We start from the raw sequence: 8,723 nt of genomic DNA on the forward strand, positions 1-8,723 counted from the left end.
ACTTCAACTCAAACACCACCAATTGAAAAGGTTTCTGGGCCAATTATATTGAAGTTTAAGTTAGCAATTAAGCACAATTATTAACTTAAACTATTGATGGCATGAAACCCAATTGAACATCATGGTTTATGGGATTGGGCCTGAAGAGTTGATGAGTCTGGAACTTCAAATTGTTGAGTCTTGTGTCATTAATTGTTCATCACTAAGTTTGCTCAATGAATGTTACAGAATTGGATCACAGCCTCATCAGGATTATGGACCATAAGCTTAAAGCAAAAGGAATTCAAGGAAAGGCCTCAAAGCCCAAGAAACACAACAGAAGCTCAATTTAGAAAGTGTATAAATAGGATAGAATTTAAGTTAGTTAGGACTTTTTTTACACTCTGCAACTTGTTATCATTTTTGCTAGTTTTCACTCTTTGGAATTGAATTCAGAGCTATGACTCACTAAACCCCTTTCATTGGGTTAGGGAGCTCTATTGTAATTCAATGAATCAATAATAGTTTTATCTTCTTCTTCAATCTTTTCTCTTGAATTTTGTTAGAAAGCTTCTCGATCTAATTCCATTGGGTAATTGTCTTGGGAAAGAAATTACCCATAATTGGAATCCTTCGGAACCTTGGGAAAGGAATGGAGGATTCATGCTAGAGAAGCTTTCTCACAGTGAATTGGATTGGGGTTTGGATGGATATTGTGACATGTAATCCTACCAAATTGTGGTCCATGAAATTGTGTGGTATAATCAGTGATCAAGCTACATCTCTTCTTATGAACATTTAAACCAAGGGATTGGGAATTTGTTTGTTTTTAGAGAGAATTGGTGAGCCAAGGAATTGGGATCCAATCATATAAGATTGCCAAGCAAAATACAATGAATGCATTGGTTGAGGAAGAGATGAAACATTTTGATTCGGAGATTTCAATATCTCCTAACCCCAATGAACTCCCCATTTCTGATCTACACCTTCTATTTACATTCTGCACTTTCAATTCATGCAATCACCCCAATTCCCTTTTAATTTCAGCAATTTAATTTCTAGCACTTTCATTCTTGCAATTTAAGATTCTGTCATTTCCATTCCTTGCAATTTACATTTCCCGCCAATTTACTTTATGCAATTTCACCTCCAAATCTTGATTCCGCTCAACTAACCAAACTTCTAATTCGAATTGCTCATGCAACCAATCCTTGTGGGATTCGACCTCACTCTATTGTGAGTTTTTACTTGACGATAACCGGTGCACTTGCCGGAAGGAATTTTGCCGATCTGTGCAATTTCCTAAAATCGTAGCCTAACAAGTTTATGCAGCATCAAGTTTATGGCGCCGTTGCCGGGGATTGGTTTTCGATTGACAATTCTCAAATTGGAAGTTAACTAGATTGAGCATTTTTCTTGTTTTGTTAATTTAGTTCAAGTTACTTGTTGAATTTTAATTTCTGCACTCTGCTATTTGCTTTTTCTTTCTTATGCCTTTCAATTCAAGCAACTAACTCACTAACCCACTAACTATTTGAATTAATTCCTCAACTGCTCTAACCTATACTCTTCCATTAACCAAGAGTATTCCACTTGTTTGTTGCCTGTGGTGTGTTCTTGTATGACAGGTAGAAGAGGAGAGACATCAACTCCTCCATATACCGAACCAGAGAGGACCCTTCATAGACTTAGAAGGGAAGCAAGAGGGAAGAGAGTACTGGGAGAAGAAGAATCTGAAGGAGAATCTGAGGACAACTTTGAGGAAGCTCTAGATCTCAACATGGATAGAGAATTTCACAACCATGAGAGGGCTGATGGAAACAATGCCATTCCTGAGAGGAGGGTTCTTGGTTCATACATAAACCCAACCTCTGGGAATTGTGGTAGCAGCATTCAGAAACCACCCATTCAGGCCAATAATTTTGAACTCAAACCACAGCTAATATCACTGGTGGAGAACCATTGTTCATTTGGTGGGAGTGCTAATGAAGATCCAAACCAACATCTCACCAAATTCCTGAGAATTTGCGACACTGTGAAGTCCAATGGAGTCCAGGACGATGCCTATAAACTGCTCTTGTTCCCATTTTCACTTAGGGACAAGGCAGCTAAGTGGCTGGAATCATTCCCAAGGGACAGCCTAACAACCTGGGATGAGGTGGAGAGCAAGTTTCTGGCACGTTTCTACCCCCACAAAAGGTCAATAGGCTTCGATCTGAGGTTCAGACTTTTAGACAACAAGATGGTGAGACGCTCTACGAGGCATGGGAGAGGTTCAAAGAATTGACAAGGAAATGTCCACCAAACATGTTCCCTGACTGGGTGCAATTGCATATTTTCTATGATGGACTTTCTTATGAATCAAGGAAGGCTGTAGACCATTCATCAGGAGGTTCATTGAACAGGAAAAAGACTGTGGAAGAAGCCATTGAAGTGATTGAGACAGTGGCTGAGAATGAATACTACTATGCTTCAGAGAGACACAACACTAAGGGAGTCATGGAGCTGAACCATGTTGATACAATTCTAGCCCAAAACAAGGTGTTTGCCAAGCAACTAGCAGAGCTCACAAGGAAATTGGACTCAAAGCAAGTGGCTGCAATACACACACAAGATCAAGAGGAAGTAAGCATTGAAGGAGGTGATTGGGAAGAGGCCAACTATGTGGGAAACCAACAAAGGCAATCATATGATCCACATTCCAACACTTACAACGCAGGATGGAAAAACCACCCAAACTTTGGGTGGGGAAACCAGCAAACCCAACCACAAAACCACAAACCTTACAACCACAACCAACACAACAATTCCACATACCAAAACTCCAACCAAAGATCATACCAAGCCACACAAAACACTTACTCCCAACCACCATATAATGGCCAAAACAATCAAACTGCCCAACCCAATCCGAACCAACAATTTCAAGACCAATTAAACAGGATAGAAAGAATGCTTACAACCATGGGTCAAGACATAATCGAATTGAAAGCCTTTAAGGAAGAAGTAACTTCCAACTTGCAAAACCAAGGAGCTGCCATCCAGAAGCTAGAAAATCAAATTATGTATTTGTCCAAGCAAACCCCTGGGCCAAGCGTTTCTCATGCTACCAAGGCTATTGCAAGGGAAGAATGTAAGGCCATAACCCTCAGAAGTGGAACAAAGCTAAAAGAGATCTCAAAGGAAACCACAGAGGATGAAGCAAAGGAAAATGTGAGAGACAAGGAACAGGGACAATCCTCTACACCTTCTGCAACAAGAGAAAAAGAAAAAGAGGTCCTGAAGCCTTATACACCCAAGGCACCATATCCTCAACGTTTGATGAAAAGAGAAAAGGACGGCCAATTCTCCAGATTCTTAGAGATTTTCAAGAAGCTTCAAATCAACATTCCTTTTGCTGAGGCAATAGAGCAAATGCCACTCTATGCAAAATTCTTGAAGGAATTAATGACCAAGAAGAGAAGCTGGAGGAATGAGGAAACTGTGTTATTAACTGAAGAATGCAGTGCCATCATTCAACACAAATTACCTCAGAAATTGAAAGATCCAGGCAGTTTCCAGATCCCTTGCATCATAGGAGAAGTCATGGTGGAGAAGGCCTTGTGTGACTTAGGGGCCAGTATCAATTTGATGTCTCTAACCATGATGAGAAGAATGAGGATTGAAGAAGCCAAACCAACACGAATGGCCTTGCAATTGGCAGATCGAACTTTTAAATTCCCTCATGGAATAGTTGAGGATTTGTTGGTAAAAGTGGGAGATTTCATATTCCCTGCTGATTTTGTAGTGTTGGATATGGAGGAAGAAGCCAAAGCTTCAATCATTCTGGGAAGACCCTTCCTGGCTACTGCTGGAGCCATCATAGATGTCCAAAAGGGTGAACTCACTCTTAGACTACATGATGAGAAATTGGTGTTTAATGTATTCAAAGCAATGAGCTATCCATCAGAATCACTTCAGGAATGCATGAGGGTGGATGTAGTGGACATTGCAGTACAAGAAACCTTTGAGGAAACAACAAAGGAAGTGGCAGAGGAGGAGTTCACCAAGGATATGGAAGTTAGTGACATCAAGGCTGCTGAAACAACCATGCCAAGCATGCCAGAAAGAGTGAAAGAAGAGAAGGAAGCACCAAAACCTGAGCTCAAAGCATTACCCCCTAATCTCAAGTATGCATACTTGGGTAGTGATGAGAGCCATCCTGTTATCATTAGCTCCGCCCTTAGCCAAGAACAGGAAGAAGAATTGATCAAGGTGCTACAAACCCATCAAGATGTCATTGGATGGACCCTAGCTGATTTGAAGGGGATAAGTTCATCCACATGCATGCATAAAATCTTGTTAGAAGAAGATGCTAGACCCTCCATTCAAGCTCAGAGAAGATTGAATCCCGCCATGAAGGAAGTGGTACAAAAGGAGGTCATGAAGTTATGGCAGGCAGGGGTAATCTACCCCATTTCAGATAGCCCATGGGTTAGTCCCATCCATGTAGTTCCCAAGAAAGGTGGCATAACTGTGGTGCCAAATGAGAGGAACGAACTCATACCCACAAGAACTGTTACTGGGTGGAGGATGTGCATAGACTACAGGAAGCTCAATGAAGCCACCAGAAAAGATCATTTCCCACTTCCATTCATGGATCAGATGCTTGAAAGGCTTGCAGGACATGCTTACTATTGCTTCCTAGATGGATACTCAGGCTATAATCAGATAGTAGTTGATCCAAGAGATCAAGAGAAAACATCATTTGTTTGTCCATATGGAGTGTTTGCGTATAGACGCATGCCCTTTGGATTGTGCAATGCACCTGCAACTTTCCAAAGGTTCATGCTATCCATCTTTTCGGACATGATCGAAAAGTTTATTGAAGTTTTCATGGATGATTTTTCTGTGTTTGGAAATTCTTTTCCTAGCTGCCTACACCACCTTGCCTTGGTGCTTAAGAGATGCCAAGAGACCAACCTAGTATTAAACTGGGAAAAGTGTCATTTCATGGTCACAGAAGGTATAGTCCTTGGCCACAAAGTCTCCAATAGAGGCATTGAGGTGGACAGAGCTAAGGTGGAACTCATTGAAAAACTACCTCCACCAAGTAATGTCAAGGCAGTTAGGAGTTTTTTGGGACACGCTGGCTTTTACAGAAGGTTTATTAGAGACTTTTCTAAAATAGCCAAACCTTTGAGTAACTTACTTGTCTCTGATACACCCTTTGTATTTGATGAAAATTGCATGCTAGCCTATGAACTTTTGAAGCAAAAACTTTCCTCTGCACCTATCATTGCCCCACCTGATTGGAACTTACCTTTTGAACTAATGTGTGATGCATCAGACCTTGCTATTGGGGCAGTGTTAGGACAAAGGAAAGACAATTTGGTACATGTGATTTATTATGCCAGTAAGGTCTTGAATGATAACCAAAGGAATTACACAACCACTGAAAAAGAACTCTTGGCAATAGTCTTTGCATTTGACAAATTTAGATCCTATCTCATTGGATCTAAAGTCATTGTTTTCACTGATCATTCAGCTTTAAAATACTTACTTGCTAAACAAGAATCCAAACCAAGACTTATTAGATGGGTTCTTTTGTTGCAGGAATTTGACATTGAAATCAAAGATAAGAAGGGTGTAGAGAACAAAGTGGCAGACCATTTATCAAGGATACCATGTGAAGAGGGAAGCACACAAAGCACACATATAAATGAGTGCTTCCCTGATGAACAACTCATGGTAATTCACAAAGCACCCTGGTTTGCAGACATAGCAAACTTCAAGGCCACTGGGAGTTTGCCGTTGGAATTTAACAAGCATCAAAGGAAGAAATTGGTAAATGATGCCAAATACTTCATATGGGACGAACCATACTTGTTCAAAAAATGTTCTGATGGCTTACTCAGAAGATGCATATCAGAGGAAGAAGGAAGGGAAGTCTTATGGGACTGCCATGGTTCCACTTTTGGAGGACATTTTGCAGGAGAAAGAACAGCAGCTAAGGTGTTGCAATGTGGATTTTATTGGCCCACTATCTTCAAAGATGCAAAGGAACTAGTGAAGCGCTGCCATGAATGCCAGAAAGCGGGGAACCTACCAAGAAGAAATGAAATGCCACAACAATTCATTCTGGAACTTGAATTGTTTGATGTATGAGGGATAGATTTCATGGGACCCTTCCCCACCTCATACTCAAATAATTACATTCTTGTAGCAGTGGACTATGTCTCCAAGTGGGTTGAAGCAATAGCAACCCCAACCAATGATAATAAGGTAGTCATGAACTTCCTCAGAAAACACATTTTTTGCCGTTTTGGGGTTCCAAGAGCAATCATCAGTGATGGAGGAAGCCACTTCTGTAACAAACCATTAGAGGCATTGCTTCTAAAATATGGAGTCAAACACAAGGTAGCCACACCATACCATCCACAGACAAGTGGGCAAGCCGAAATATCTAATAGAGAGCTCAAAAGAATCCTGGAAAAGACTGTGGGAACTTCAAGGAAGGACTGGTCGATTAAGCTAGATGATGCTCTTTGGGCATATAGGACAGCTTTCAAAACACCAATTGGAATGTCTCCTTACCAACTAGTATATGGAAAAGCCTGCCATTTACCACTAGAGTTGGAGCACAAGGCATTCTGGGCCTTGAAACTCTTGAACTTAGACAGCAAGGCTGCTGGAGAAAAGAGGATGTTGCAAATTCAAGAGTTGGAAGAATTCAGAGCTGAAGCTTATGAGAATGCCAAAATTTACAAAGAAAGAGCAAAGAAGAAGCATGACAGCAACATAGCCCCCAGGAAATTTGAAGAGGGACAAAAAGTATTGCTCTACAATTCGAGGCTGAAGCTATTTCCAGGGAAGCTAAAATCAAGGTGGTCTGGACCATTCCTTGTCACCAAGGTCTCCCAATATGGACAAGTAGAAATCATGGAAGAAAAGTCACAAAGAACCTTCACTGTGAATGGTCAAAGGCTCAAACATTACTTGGGAGATGTGGAGGAGAAGGACAAGGTTAAATATCACCTCAACTGAGGGAAAACCGTCAAGCTAGTGACGTTAAAGAAGCGCTTGTTGGGAGGCAACCCAACCTGAGGTAATACTCCTTTACTGTTTCTTTTATTTGTTTCAATAAAAAGGTGAAGTAGTTTCTGTGCATTGCAAGGAATTAAGTTTGGTGTTTCACACCAAACAATGAATTTGTGGATCAATAATTCAAAGGGGAATGTGTGACTCTAAGTTTGGTGTTCCACCATACAGATTAACTGAACACAACAACCTTTGAATTATATGAAAGGAACAACCATTCTAAGCAATCACAGAAATGCTTAAAATCCTTAGCAGCAACTTCATTCCAAAGAGAATTCAAGGATTCAAAGAGCAGAGGAGTAAGTAGGAGACTAAGTTTGGTGTTCACACACCAACTTAAGACTCAGACACTTGCCCATATATAGTGAGCTAACCACTCAAGTGCTTGAGAAGCAAGCAACTTCATCACTCTTTGCAGGAAAGGAAACAAGGATCTTAGAAAGAACATGAATCAACAACTAGGAGAAGAAGGAGAAATCAAATTGTTTCCTGGCACCAAAGAGAAAACAAGAAATCTCACAAGGTGGTGTTGTTTCTTGACCATTTTCTAAAAAGGCAAACAAGAGCATGCTTGTTCTGGTTTAAACTGTAATTGTTGAATCTTTTTGGAATGTGAAGTTTTTAGTATGTTTGTTTGTTTATTGCTTTGAATAAAGTAAATGCCTAGATGTTTGGATATAACTCACCTTCTTAAACAAATGCTTGCCATGCTTGTTCAGTTTTCAAAAATAAAAGAAAAGTTTGAACAAAAGTAACTTGGCTCAATTAGTGACAAATCAAGTAGAATTAAGTGGTGGTATGCATGCTTGATTGTTTAGTTAGCTCACTGGAAATTGCGTGTAGAATTATCATTTTTTGTGAAGAAGTTGAATACTGTCTATGGATCTTGATGAATAGATGTCTTGGGCCATGAAAAAGAAAGAAAAAGAAGAAGAAAAGCCACTGAAAAGGGGCAATCAAAAAGCAAAAGAATTAAGAAAATAAAGCTAGGCACCAATGGTTTGAACTTTTGAGACATATGCCTGTGGTGTTTATGTACTAGGATCTGCTTGGATGAATAGGTTCTATGGAGTGTTTCAACACTTGGTAACTTGGGTTAACTAACTCGGGATTATCAACCAAAAGTCCATTATCAAGAGCAACCTAGCTACAAAACATTTAGTTACACAAAGAGGTGCTGGGCACCAATGTCTCAAAAAGAAATGTGAACTAAAATGCCTGTAGTGGATATGTGTAATGCACTGATAAGAAAAAGAAAATGCCAAAGGCTTGTGCAACACATGACACTGAGCAAACAAGGAGCAAAGAGCTCTAAGAAAAAGAAAAACAAAGAAAGAAAAAGTGCCAAGGACATGAGAATAACAAGAGGCCATAGCAGTGTTTGATGGATGCAATGAAAAAGTGATGATTCTACCTGATAAGAATGAAAAAGTGATGCTGCAACTTTCTGCATAAAACCCTTCTTATGAACTTCAAATGCTTGCTAATATAGCCAATATAATTGCTTTCTGTTTCATACTTTCTTCTCAAATATCTCAGGACTTGCTTAGGGACAAGCAAGTATTAAGTTTGGTGTTGTGATGCCAAGGCATCTTAGGCTAGTTTCACTAGCATTTTTTTGTTAATTTTAGTTGTTTTATACATTTTCTTGAGCTTAAAGTAAC

At 39.9% G+C, this 8,723-nt stretch overlaps 1 non-coding gene across 1 annotated transcript; it reads right to left on the reverse strand.

Annotated features, from left to right (window-relative positions):
• Window positions 1-2,184: 2,184 nt before the first annotated feature.
• Window positions 2,185-2,288, reverse strand: LOC130958911 (small nucleolar RNA R71). Its single transcript, XR_009078012.1, has one exon. It is a non-coding gene; the product is annotated as a small nucleolar RNA R71 (small nucleolar RNA).
• Window positions 2,289-8,723: the final 6,435 nt, after the last annotated feature.

This window comes from Arachis stenosperma, chromosome 10, assembly GCF_014773155.1.
Source record: "Arachis stenosperma cultivar V10309 chromosome 10, arast.V10309.gnm1.PFL2, whole genome shotgun sequence".
Taxonomy (NCBI): Eukaryota; Viridiplantae; Streptophyta; class Magnoliopsida; order Fabales; family Fabaceae; genus Arachis; species Arachis stenosperma.